The sequence below is a fragment of the Zootoca vivipara genome, chromosome 9 (assembly GCF_965207765.1).
Source record: "Zootoca vivipara chromosome 9, rZooViv2.hap1.1, whole genome shotgun sequence".
Lineage (NCBI taxonomy): Eukaryota > Metazoa > Chordata > Lepidosauria > Squamata > Lacertidae > Zootoca > Zootoca vivipara.
The window spans coordinates 4,195,347-4,208,884 of NC_142592.1; the positions used below are offsets into that span (position 1 = coordinate 4,195,347).

The 13,538-nt window shown below is 42.9% G+C and overlaps 1 protein-coding gene across 2 annotated transcripts in view; it reads left to right on the plus strand.

The window, feature by feature from the left end:
- The window catches only part of SEMA3C (semaphorin 3C), a 143,984-nt gene that overhangs the window by 13,822 nt on the left and 116,624 nt on the right, over nucleotides 1–13,538 (plus strand). Inside the window, exon 1 of one of the 2 annotated variants that reach the window (XM_035127244.3) lies at nucleotides 6,588–6,612. The exons of the other annotated variant lie outside the window; for it this stretch is intronic. The gene's annotated coding sequence lies outside the window, so the exon portion shown is untranslated. Of the gene's footprint in view, nucleotides 1–6,587; nucleotides 6,613–13,538 lie in introns of those variants that run through there. 2 annotated transcript variants of the gene reach the window in all.

Genomic DNA, 13,538 nt, shown 5'->3' on the forward strand with positions numbered 1-13,538 from the left:
AGTGTATCTGTGAAATTCAATTTTGAAAAAGGTTTGGCATACCACAGAGGCCTTTGGCTTGTTTATTATAGAAGAAAAATCACAGTCACAAAAATTTGGAACTGCATATTCGTCACAATAACACATTCATATGTAAAGATAGGCTTCCCCAAGTGACCAGAATTTAAAGAAGTGGATGATCAGCTACAAAGCCAGCGTGAATTGACTCTATAGAACACTCTATGATGGTTTGAACTGGTGCAAGCTGCAGTTTGGACAGATGCAGAGCTGTAATTCAAGAATCACCAGCCCTGTGTCCTGATGCGCTGGAGAGAGGACTCCCCACCCAGTCAGTGCAGTATCGCTCCCACCAACTAACTTTGAGAAAAAGTGTTCTGCTGTGGCCAATAACACTTCTTTCAAGCCTAGTTGTGGTGCACAGGTTCGGCAGCAGCAGCAGCAGCTGGCCAGGTCAGGCACTGGCCAAGGGCTCAGGAGCTCAGATGAAGGAGGTTCCAGAGGACCTACCGTAGGAGCTTAGTAAAATGAAGCTCTGCTTTAACAGCAACATAAATCACCCAGAGCAAGTATTTACACCACCTCACCTTGTGCAAAGCCCATGGATCTAGAGGAGAGAAATGCAGAGACATAGGAAAAAACACAGAGAGAAAATGTACAGAAAAGTAGAGTGTACAGAACCACGTGGCAATTTGAGGCTGATTTTCTGGTTTGACTTGAGAGGGGTGAAATAACCCTGATTCACCTTGTTATTTGCCCCCAGTGCAGAGCTGTTGACATCCTGGTATTTAAGAAATATTGATGATGTAAACACTCTTAATTTAGGTATCCTTCAAAAAAAATCACAAGGAGACAAAGAAAAAAGGTGGGAAGAATTCAAGAAAAATGGGTTCTCTTGAACAGGCTGGATTTCTTTTAACTGTGCCATAAATCGAGGAGAGCTATTCGCGATGTTCAAAGATTTTCCTTGAACATGATCTGAGTTGTGTACATGAAAATGTCAATCCAAGAGCAATTTTCTTTTCCATTTTCACAAAGGAGTAACAGTCTTGTGAAAGACTTTCAAAAAGAACCATGTTTGGTGATCTCTGGAACACAAAAGTGGCAAGTGGCTCCTGTAAAATGAAAAATCTAAGTTGCTGTTTTTAAAGTATGTTGTCCAGATGGTAAGAACAGCGTTTATGTGAACAATGTCATACCATGCTTCTCAAAGGTACAGTACAATACTTTTCTTTAAGAAACTCTCCTTTTTTACTTCCCTTGTGGTTAACTAGTATATTTTATCAAATTACAGAATCGCCTTATTTTAATATAATCTAAACTAAAACCAGTTTTCTATCAGCCAGTTGGGTTGCCAGTTGCATCGCTAGAATGTGCCGCAACATAATCCAACTGACCGCAGCAAGCATTTCAATTTCAAATATTCTGATTATTTCTACTTTTAGTTAAGTATTCTTATTTATTTACTAGATTAGGGGGGGGCAGCTGTCCCTCAACCCCCTAGCTTTGCCCATGTCTGGAGGGTGGCAACACAAGAACTGGCCTTTTTTGTGGTGGCTCCTCATTTTTGGAATGCTGTCCCCAGGGAGGCTCACCTGTTTCCACCATTATATATATTTAGATGCCAGGCAAAAATATTCTCCTCCTCCCAGCCCTTTGGCTAATTAAATAATCTTGTGGTTTTTAAAAGTGGGGGGAGGGGGTATTATTTTTGTTTCTTACTGTGGTAGGCGTGTTTATGCTTTATATTGTAAACCATCTTGTGACCCTTGGATGAAGGGCAGTGTAGAAATTTGATTACATAAATTAATAAATTGATGGATTAAAATTTATATGAACCCTGGGTCCTCTGTATGAGTGAACCTGATTGGTTCCTTAGCAACACAGGTTGGTCTCAAATGTTTTGCGGACTCAAAAACCATCCTTTCCGTGATCTCGGCTTCGTAAGCCTGCATTTCCTTTGTGTTTATCCACAACAACTTGATTTGAGCAAATTTTTCACCTACTGCTCTATCTTTGTTCTCAGTTCTGCACAGGAAATGGTTAACGATTGCCAGGTCAGCTCTAAATATATGAAAGCATTTTTATACAATTATCCTTGTCCAATAAGCAAACAGTGAGACAATCCAACCATTTAAAAATGCTACTGACTCTGAATTGAAACCAATGGAACTTTAAAGAGCTTAGCTTCAGCTGGATTGTACCTAGCGTTAAAAAAAAATATCAAAATCCAAGCAACCCACTCACTTCATTAAAAGCAATTAAAAATCAGGGAAGGTCACTTGAGCAAAGGAAAGCACTTTCCCCAAGTGTCAACATCTTGAAGAAAGATTTAATATAACCCCCATGGATCTTTCTTTCTTTCTTTTCTTTTTTTAAAATTCACCCTTGAGAGACGTTCTTTTATCTCCCTGAGCAACAGTAATATACCTCTTTCCCAAACAATCCCTCATTGTAATGCTAATGTCGCCCCACAGCTCATAAAGCATTCATTTATTATTTGGGGCACTTTGTGTTGATGACAAGCCAGTAGCCAGTAGAAGCTTTTCTTTGCTGAAAAGGTTAGGGAGACATTGTGGTCAAGCTTTCCCCCCCTCCTTTAAAGTTGCTTCCAAAAGAAATCAGAATGCTGAGATGTAAAGGAAATAAAGGGGTTTTTTAAAATGCACTTTTTGTTTTTGTTTTGATGGCTTGTTGGGAATATTGTAAACTACATAGTCATTTTAAAAGCGCATTTAAATCGAGGCATGTTGCTTTATCGAGTAAGCTTCATATTTGGATTAAAATTGTATCTAAATTTTAAGGAGGTGTCTTTAAAGTGTATTCAGACAACCGTTCTTTGTTACTGTCTGTGCACAGTGTCATGAGGTGTCCATCTTCAAGATTATCTGATTTTTCTCCTATTAAAATCTTGGTGGCTTTCTGCTGGCTCAAGTGAATCCACATACTCTAGCCAAGAGATTTACCAGTAGTTCTAACCATTTCTCCTCTCGTTCATCTTTGCTTCTTCTAGAACAGTGGACTGTACAAAAATCCATACGCAGACAGAAAAATCCATTTTCTGTCTAAGAAAATCCCCCCCCCCAATCTGCTCCTTTGTCTTGCTGTTTTGTAGCTGTGCATAGTTTAGCTCTGCTTATTGAATCCAGGTAATAATGAGCATGATTAGCCTGTAAATCAAGTCAGTCCTTTAAAAAAAAAAATCCAGTGTTTGCACACTTGCTTGGAGGTATCTGTACACACTTGCAGGCTAGGATCAACTAGGACAAAACTTTTCCAGCTCATTTTTCTCATAGCGACGTCACAACCCACAGGGTTGCAAAAAACAAAAACGTTTCTGCACTAGATGGGGTGTGTTGCATGAAATCAAATGAAGGGTGAGCAGAAATCTGAGACCGCCCCTTGCGTTCAACCTTTTTGGATCCAAGCCGTGACCGTCCTGAACCTGCTTGGGTTGCTCATGCGCAGAATGGTGGAGTGATTCTCATGTGGCTAATAGATGTTCCTGGCTGGGGCTGAAGGGCACCCACCGTGGCTGATGGTTCTAAGAGAAGTTGGGAGGTTTTGTCCAGCAACAATTGGAGGTTCCCCCATATCTGATGTAATGTATGCTGGTTCCAGATTTGCAACTACAATCTTGCTATTGCTCAAGGAGCCACGCCTCAGGGATCTAATTTCTGGCCTCATGGATAGGGATTATAAATAAAATAGAAGAACATTTTCAACATTATTTGGTGCCCCCCTCCCCTTGCACCAATACGCCATTAACAATTCCTTCTGAAGACTCATAGAGTTGGGAGAACCCACTGGTCCTGGTTGGATTCCAGCTTTATGTTCTTAAGTACAGTAAAGGTAAAGGTAAAGGTACCCCTGACCATTAGGTCTAGTCGCGGACGACTCTGGGGTTGCGCGCTCATCTCGCTTTACTGGCCAAGGGAGCCGGCGTTTGTCCGCAGACAGCTTCCGGGTCATGTGGCCAGCATGACTAAGCTGCTTCTGGCGAACCGGAGCAGAACCTATTTATTTACCGTACTTGCACTTTGATGTGCTTTCGAACTGCTAGGTGGGTAGGAGCTGGGACTGAACAATGGGAGCTCATCCCGTGGCGGGGATTTGAACTGCCAACCTTCTGATTGGCAAGCCCTAGGCTCTGTGGTTTAGACCACGGTACCACCTTTCAGTGAAAGGGTGCGTATGTGTGTGTGTCATTTTTCTCAGGGAAAACTTATGGTTTACTTCCAGAAAATTTGGAGTTTCCATGGCATTCCTGAGCCTGACCAGAAGACTAATGTGAAGAAAGCCCTAATTATTGATGAAACAAGTGCCTTGGTTACTTTTCTGAATTCTTCATTTCTCCCCTGTCTCTAGGCCTTGCAGCAAAAAGCCATGCTGACTCGGGTAAATAGTTCTTTCTCTTTCCCTTCTAAAGGAGAAAGGCAAAGGTCAGAGGCGTTCCTAATATCCAAACACTATGACTGCACTGTGAACATTGGTAATAAATGCCTCACAGCAGGACATGTTCACGGTGACATTCTGGGCACAAAAGTCTACATGCTGGAAGAGCTCAGAGCTTATTTTGACAACTTCCACAGAAGCAATTGTGTATATCCCAGCTCTATGTGACAAATAACACATTCCCATTGAGCTGGCATTGTAATCCAGTACTGGGGGTGTGAAAATCTGCTTTCTCATTTTTCCAATTTTAAAGTCCAGTTCACCTACGTAGTTCATCAATCTGCATTTTTCTTTACAAAATAAAAAACCCATATGCATTTTTGTGCAGAATCCTAATATATGCCTTTTTGAACTAACACAAGCATTTTTGCAAGCAATTTCCCCCAATATAAATTTGTTTGGTACATTATTTTCACTAATGTGCAAGTGGTGTATGTTTTTGGTTGAAGAACGGCATCACAAAATCTGGAAAAGTGCAATTTTTGAGCTATCTCTGTGTTTCAATTCACTTATTGGCTCAGGCAGTGCAGATTAGGTACTTTCATGTGAAAATGCAAACTGAACTGAATACCTTCCCCTTCCCTAGCTGATCAGACCATCTTACAGTAAAGATCAGACCACAAGCCAAGCAGAGCCTTCCAGTAGGAGACATATTTAATTACTTGAAATGACCATCCCTGAGAGAGTATTATATTCCCTGCAGAGTGGTTTAAACTGTGTGTTACCTGTAATTACAGAGGGTGCCATAAGTCTGCAAATTGATTACGTTTTCCTAATTTTTTTGTTGAAAAATACAAGTAAACAATGTAATTTATTATTGCAGGAGTTTGGGGGGAAAGCGTCTTTATCGGCGCTGGAGGACCTTCTGGTGGTTCCTTGCTGCGAGAAGCCAAGTTGCAGGAAACCAGGCTCTCTTAAAATGGAAAGGAGTTGGATGGAGAGTATGACCCTGCAGTTTTTTTTAAAAAAAAACTATTAAAAAAAAACACTTTAGTTTGTTTCATTTAAATAGAAATACAAGTGGTGCCTCGCTAGACGAATTTAATTCGTTCCACGGGTCTTTTCTTCTAACGAAACATTCATCTAGCGAATCCCATAGGAATGCATTGAATTTTTTTTGAATTTTTTTTTGCCCATAGGAACGCATTAATTGAATTTCAATGCATTCCTATGGGAAACCGCGATTTGCTAGACGAATTTTTCGTAAAACGAATTCGTCTAGTGAGGCAACCTCCGCTGGAAAAAACCTTTCGTTAAGCGGAAATTTCGTTAAGCAGGGCATTAGTTAAGTGAGGCACCACTGTACAATGCATCTCACCATACCAGGGAAGGCTGTAACCAGGTGATCCCCATACCTGCTTAGTCTGCTGCCCAGGTGCTAACTGTTTCTGTTCTTCGTTCTTAGAGTTCCTTATCTTTAAATGGGACTGGACTACCTTTCAAAACAGGAGTTTCGTGTGAACATGACTGAAACCACTCAATTTTTTAAAAAACCATCACCGAGAAAGGACTATTGGCCTCATGTCACCTTTGTGGGTTTCCCATAAGCATCTGGAAGGCCATTGTGGGAAACCAGATGTTGGACTCGATGGGCCTTTGTTCTGATCCCACAGGGCTCCTTTTATATTCTTAAGTGGCAAGACATGGATAACTCAGGCTGTGCAAAAGATTGACAGCCGGAAGAACAGCATATAGGAGTTCCATTGGGCCATCTCAAGTAGACTGAGCTGCTAGCATCAAAGGAGAGATGAGTCCTGCACCCATAGTTGCCTTTGACTGGACTTAACCATCCAGGGATCCTTAACCTTTACCTTTTCCCCCTTTTTTCCCTTTGCTATTGAGCCACAGGCAAAGGAACAAGATGCATCATTTTCCTAATTTACCTATACCTAAAATATCCTACAAATACCTGCCTTGTTTTTTATTATCATACTGCATGCACCATGCTAACATTCAAAACTCTACATTTCCTCCTCTTCAGTGTTTTCTGTGCTCTCTTATTGGAGAAATCATTTCTTTCAGGCTGTGGATTCATTACTTTCATATTCCGGTTGTTTCCAAAAGAATAATGGAAATAAAACCATCTCATCTTTCATGTGGATGAAGTGGCCTTCTTCGGCTCCTTGTCTCTCTCCCCCTGACCCTGTACATGGCTCTGTGGTGAATATTCCCTTATTCCTCATATTTTTGAAAAATGTTTGTTATGGCAGCAGCTTTTGCAAGTAGCAGAATAATCTGATAGATGGAGATTCACTTTGGCAGATATTTTCTTTCTTTGAACATCTGCATAAATCTTGCTGCTACTCTGCTTGTGGCCCAGCTGAAATGAGCAAGGAACTGAGATTTGCAAATTTAAATCCAGTACTGTATGTTGTTAGGTGGTTTTAACTATGGTTTAACCCTGATAGATTGGTTGGATCAGATTGTCTAGCTATAAAACAATACGTATCTGGTCTTTTTAATGTGGTTAGATCAACACTGGACTTCTAGGCTTGCAATGGATACACCACATCACAGACTTCTTCAGTAGAGGGAGGGAAGAAACATATGATTTTCATCTTGCTGACGGACCTGATCAGATGCTGCCAGAAACCCAGGCAAAATGTACTTGTAAGGCACAATGCAGAGAACTGTGCATCTAGGTCCATAACCCCAGCTGTGCTTTCTGCTTAACTTTCTAAACCAACAACATCCCACACCACATGGCAAACTGATTTTGAAACTTAAGGGAAGTTCAAAAGCAGTTTAGGGTGTGCCACGGAGGCACACTGCTCACAGCAAAAGTGAAAAGCCCCATGGCAAGTCCTTGGGTCAGCCACTCCTTCAATCTGCCTGTCTACTTGGAGGAAAAGGAGGAACTCTGACAGCTCCAGTCTGGAGTCTTACAAAGGAAATAATAATTGGCTCATGGGTAGCTAATCTTTGTTACTGTGAGTAGGAATAAGGAATAATCCCCCCCCCCATCTGAACTGGGGTATTCTCCATTATTTTGGATGGAAAAATCTGTTAGTTTGGGCTTCTCTTCTTCCCTCATTTACCAGTCTTCACATTCACCTGTTCACATGCATCTGTTTGCCTAATATGTGTACTTTTGTAAGCAACTTCACTTATAATGCATGTTTGTGTGCTATTCTCATGTTTGCGTTTCTGTGTGTTTTAGTTTAGTTTATTGTTATGGTTCTCGACCAGCATTTCCCTGTTATGTACATTTTTAAATGTTTGGTTCGGAGAACAATATTGCAAAATTCAGAGATGCGTGAATATTGAAGAAGAGCTGTGTCTTGGTTCCTGAAGTGTGATGGGTGAACTGTGGGGCAGCTCCACCTTCTCCTCCTCCGATTTCCTGAGGTTCTTCCTAGGGTACCAACCCAGAGGGCCCCTCAAAAGAATCCTCAGCATTGCGGTTAGGGAGCCTTTCTCCCCAAGGTCCTTGAGCTGTGTGGTGTCTGGTTCATCCTCCAAGGACTCCGTGCTTGGCACAAGCTCAGGGCTAGGCTTGACACCACTGTGCCCAGGTGGATGCATGGGATGACTGAAGCACTGCACAAGAGTCCTTAATGCATGATGTTTCCAATCTGTTGTGTCCCACTCTACAGAATGCTGATTATGCAAGTAGCTGTTACCTGCAGGATTTTAGATTTCTTGCCCCTGTCCAAATCTGATACTTTCTGACCATAAAAAGCCTTTTCGTCATCCTGTTGTCATCATCCCAACTTAACCCATTGGTCCTCATTTCAGCAAAGGGAATGGTCTTTTGGAGTTTGCACAGATGCCCGGCATTCTTGGAAATCAAAATGTCAAGTCAGCAGGAAACAATGCCAGCACTGTCATTGCGGCAAGTGGCATTTGCCGCTTTTATTCATATGAACCAATTAAGTTGTTTTCATGGCTGGCTTTCTTTCAAAAAGTCACTTTCAGAGGCCTGATAAAGGCTTAGTTGGCATGGAAAGCTTGATCCTGGGTTTAGATCTTTTGAGGGTGTGTTTAATGCGAACACAGCTGGAATTTCTTAAGCGGATTCTGTTCTAAACCCACTTCCTGCCACTAGCAAGAATACATTCTAATTGCTTCCAATGCACCATTTCTGTAACGCATGCAACCTACTGCTAAGACTAAAGGCATCCCTTAGTTAGTCTTTATTGTCTTTTAATTCAGGGTATGTGTCTGGATTTAGTGATGGAGAGCATTTCCAGATCATGCACAATAAGACACTTTATGTGCTTTATGAAGTGCTAATCATGCACCATGACAGTGTGATCAACCACCTCATTCTATGGGCCCCAGTGAGACTGTTTGAGCTGCATCTCCTCTGAAACTTCTGGAGCTACTGGGATGGGTGCTCGGGGAGATGAAGGCATGTGAGTCCAACCTTAATTCTCTACAGGTGTCCCCATGTTGCAAGAAAATAGAGACAGAGATGCATTAGATACCAGCATGGTATATACAAGAGGACACCACAGTTATACTGGCTGAGCAGCCTTAGGAAGCGGTGGGGATGGTGAGATCTCCCCTGTGAGATGGAGTCATGTCAGTGGAATGATGCTCAGCTGGAAGAACTTCTGACAGTATGGCTGCATGCATGCTCCACTGGAGGAGTTACGCTTGCACAGCAGGTTGGGATCTGAACATGGCATAGTTATGGCATAGCCTAAGCCCTCTCATTTTGGCAACACTCTTCCAACTTTACATCAGGAACTGATGTGTGCAATCCCCCCCCCCCGTTGTTTTCAGTGGGAGGTGGATGGCAAAGCTGTCCCCACACCTCCATCTTGGGATGACTCAGCTTCTTATTGCAGCACATCTAGACGCCTAGCTAAAGCCCACACAGATGAGAGCCAAGGTGATGAGATTTACAGCATGCGGCTCTATTACTCCAGTCTTATGGCTTGCACACTTAGAATGCATAAGGTCAGGGCGGGGGGACTCTGGTGATGGGGTACTATGGTGATAGGGCAATTTTCAGTTTAGGGAACTGAAAAGTTGAAGGCATGGAGGAGTAAGGCCGCATGTGTGTCCTTGGCTTTGTGTGAATGGTGATAGTACTGATACAGTCGTACCTCGGTTTAAGTCCACTGCGGTTTGAGTACTCTCAGTTTGAGACTGAGTACTCCGCGGACCTGGAAGTGTTTACTTCCGGGTTCCGCAACACACGGATGCACAGAAGCGATCTATCGGCGCTTCGTGCACACGCGGAAGAGGCGCTCCATTTAAGTACTGCTCGGGGAGCGAACGGCTCCCCGGAATGAATTGCATCCGTAAACCGGGGTACCACTGTATAGTGCAGGCATCCCCAAACTTTGGCCCTCCAGATGTTTTGGACTACAATTCCCATCTTCCCCAACCACTGGTCCTGTTAGCTAGGGATCATGGGAGTTGTAGGCCAAAACATCTGGAGGGCCGCAGTTTGGGGATGCCTGGCATAGTGCTTTCAGGTGTGCAAAGTGCGAATGTGTCATTCTTGCAACCCTTGCAGCAACTCTGTAAGCAAGTCAGTATTATATTATCCATATTGCAAATGGAGAAGCAGGTTGCCTAAGACCACCTAGTCCTAGAGGGTGCTATTCACCTAAGTTTTATTCAGAGCAAAGCCATTGGCATTAATGAAGTTAAATCAGAGAAAAACCTAGGTGAATACCACTTTGTGAGGTCACAGAAGAAGCTGGGTTTGAACCAAACTATCTTTCTTCTGATGTGAACTGATAGAAAAGAAGGCGGTGTTTGTGCCCAAATTTCCAGGAAATACGGACAAATTATATAATATGGGTGGAGCCAGGAGTTGCGTTTGGGTTGTCCAGCATTGTGAGTGCCATGTGGAAGGTGCAGTCAAATGTGTCATGTTTTCAGAATGAATGACATTTCCTGCAACGCTTTAGAGGGGCTGCAGTTCCCACTTGGCATGCCTTGTGCAAATTGTCTTGGGACTAAGATGGCAGTTTTGCAACATCTCTGCAAGCTTAAAGTTGCCGTGTCTGTGTGAATGCTACGCTTGTGAGCTTATCATCATTGCATATTGAAATGGCAGGTTGTCTATGTGGTCACATAGAATTGCTCAGTAAAAATCTTGGCTTTGTTGCGTATGAAGATACTGATTTGATTCCCATAAAGTCTGCATTATATATGCATGGCATTAAGCAACGGGCAGTGTTGGGGTCAAGGATGACCATATGAATAATGCAAGTATTATACATGCCCAAAATGTCAGTCATTGCCATGAAAGGTCAATTTGAGATGCTCCTACTCCCTTCACACCAGATCCTGTGTTGGGATTTCCCCTTTCTTTTGTAGCTTGCATCTTATGGGCTTTAATTTGTAGGAGGCTCAGAAAAGAGTTGGCCTGATGATCATTTTTGAGCTACATGGCATATTATAATTTTGAACATACCGTAGCAAAATATTTCTTAGATGGACCAGAAAAGGCCAAACCAGGTTTAACACAGAATGTTCTCTCAGCGGGGAACTGCAGTCAGTAATAACTCTACTTGCATTCATTTATTTGATTGAAAATAATTTATAGGCCATCATTAATTGTAAAAAATAAAAAAGACAATTTATAAAATAAAACCAATGCAATAAAAGAATGATAAAGCATACAGCAGAATATCAGGAGTTCAGTTAAGTTGGTGCTAAGGTGCCTGGGCATGCATGTCCACATGAATAAATAACATTTTACCAACTGGAAGAACTGTATTGTAGGTTCCGGTTGTATCTCTAAAGTGAAGTCATTCCACAATCTATGGGCCTCTGCAGAGAAGGACCTCCTTTGAGTTGCTGCTGGGCATGGTATGTTGGCTACACTGTCCCTAGGTGAAGGGGGCAGCTTTTGCACTGGACCAGGGGTAGCCAATATGGTGCCTCCTAGATGTTCCTGGACTACAACTCCCACCATCCCTCCCCATGGATCATGCTGACCGGGGCTGATGGGAGTTGGATTCCAACAACATATGGAGGCAACCAATAGCATGGTTTGTTTTGCCGGCACTGAGCAGGGTGAACAGAACTTGCTGCGCCAGCCCAGACTTGATGCCGATGCTGCCAGGGAGGTGCAGGGCACGGAGGGTTCACAGGGCCACACTGTGCCACCTGCCTGCCCACTCAGGGGGCTAGCTGACGCCTGGCTAGCTGACGTGGCCCTTGGCAGGTGAATGCCCCCCCCAACTCTGGCCAGACAACCATTGAGCAAGGGAGCCGGGGATGTGGCGGCAAGACGAGGACAGGCTCCGGGGCCCAAAGGCCCCTGGCAGTAGGCAGGACGGGATGGGGTTCCCTGCATGGGGGCACCTGATTTGCAGCCCCTCAAAGTCATGTGCCTGGGGCTATGACCCCCCGCCTCCTACGCTACATGCCTGAGGACAACACATTGTCTACCTCTGCAATGGGCTGTGCTTTCAGACCCTACCATGGTGACCATTTTTTTTATTTCAAGAGCTGGCAGTCCTAGCCACTGTTCCGAGTGCTTCCTACAACATGGGAGTATTTTGTCTTCTCTGGAATTAATCTAGATCCACCAAGAGTTTTGGTTCACCATAGCCTTTTGTCCTAACTACTTAAGGGCAGCTGTTTGTGTGTTAGAGAAAGGATATTTCTTTCCAGTAGGAAATCCGACATTTGGCATATTGCACATTGTCAAGAGCCAATTCTGTTTATTTTACAAGACAGTGTGGTGCTTTCAGCCCAGAGAGGGGGAAATGCCCCATGTGTCCATTTCTTTTCCTAACACAATTCTACCCTAACAAAGATTGCTGTCCAAGATGCTTTGTGCCATGAGCGACATAAAGCCAGATGAAATCGGGCTGTTGTCAACGATAGCTGTCTCATTCAAATGGGAGAGAGGGGATTTTATCATTGCTATTTTGGTGACCTTGTTGACAGAAAAACTGAATGCATTGCAAGCTAAATTCTGAGGGATTAAATGGCATTGAAAGGCCACACTCTGTAGCAGACTCCATTGTAGCTGTATTGTATAGTTTATGTTCTACATGCTTTTAGCCCCATTCAGCATCACGACATGCTCTTCATTTAGCTCGCATTTTCACAATAAACATTTGCACTTAAAGGAAAGCTTTAGACTTTTGCCTTCCAGCTATATCTGATTTGACTAGATTTCCACTTCAATCAGTGGCACTTAACAATGTGTGACTATATAGCAGGAATGCTGCACACACGGCTAACATATGTCTGCAATATGTATGTACAGGAATTGGGCCCCAGTGTAGCATATTTGCTAGGGCTGGATCTAAGCAATCAGGGCTCAGGTCCTCAAGGCTGACCGTTTAAGAGGCAGGAGAACTGAAGCAGGAATATGGATGTCTGACAACCAAGTGACTTATCTCAAAGATGCTTATCTGGACTGGAACAAAACCCTGCAATAATATCAGTGCCTATCCAACCTGCACAAGCAACCCAAGAAGTTGCTTAGGATAGTAATTAGTAATTATAGAGTTACACTATTAAACTATCATTGATTTAATATAAAGCAAGGCTACTCATTTTGTAGGCCCAGAACAGAAGGCTGTTTACTGATGAACAGGCTAGCATATGACAACACAGAAAAGCGAAAGTAACTACCGTACAAGAATGGTGGAGTCTTATCTCCCGCTCAACAATAACTGGACAGCATTTAACTCTGCAATTTCTAATTGAATACAAATACATTCTGGGCAATGTAAGGTGCGCCCAAGGATCCTTCTATTCCAGTGAATGTCAGTGTGGGTCCAATTGGGAGAGAGTAACCCTACCTTTTCATCTACTCATTCCAGGTCTGCCTACGCATCCAGGGTTAAATCTGTTACTGAGCTTCCCTTTAGGTTGTATGCACACTGCACCTTTAAATCATATTCAAAACATCTTCTTTTTCTCAAAGGATTCATTGGGGAGGGGAAGGTATTTTGAATGTCCTTTAAAAGTATAGTTTGTCCCAAGTCCCTATTACTACTATCTACTCTGCTCCCCAGACATGGTCTAACCATTATTTAACAGCAGGTCAATACGGCATTGGAATCAAGAGAAATAATTCCCCATCCCCTGAAGAAGATTTTTTAAAAAATCATAAAAGCAATGATAACATCATATTGGTAGGAAGCAACACT